The sequence below is a fragment of the Plasmopara halstedii genome (genome assembly GCF_900000015.1).
Source record: "Plasmopara halstedii genome assembly, contig: Scaffold_322, whole genome shotgun sequence".
In the NCBI taxonomy this organism is placed as follows: domain Eukaryota; phylum Oomycota; class Peronosporomycetes; order Peronosporales; family Peronosporaceae; genus Plasmopara; species Plasmopara halstedii.
The window spans coordinates 429,545-429,948 of record NW_020187243.1 but is presented as its reverse complement, the minus strand read 5'-3'; positions in this window follow the sequence as shown (position 1 = coordinate 429,948).

Sequence of the window (404 nt, the reverse complement as noted above, 5' to 3'; positions counted from 1 at the left end):
AGCCAGCATACGGCGTCGTCGTCGCCTCTGTACAGAAGTTCTATGTCTCTGTGAGACCAGGGTGGACGCGCACTCGGCGTCGTCCGGTGTCACCATCACCGTCCGCTCCATTGGAGCTTTGACGTTATCAACAACATCGGACGAATAGCTGCTAACCCCGCATTCTTTGTCCAGTGGATAACGTACCACTCCACGATGCCTCGGCCCTTGGGCGATCATGTCACTCATGACATGCAGCGACGGCTCCAAAACTTGAGCAGCGCTCAGTGGGTTACGCGCCACTCCACGATCAGCCCACGAGCCACGCTCGGGACTCTTGTCCGATACATCATCGGTGTCTACCAACTCGGATATTCCAATGTCCAGCAAGTTGACCGTCTCGGTCCAGTGCTCTCGTCAATAGC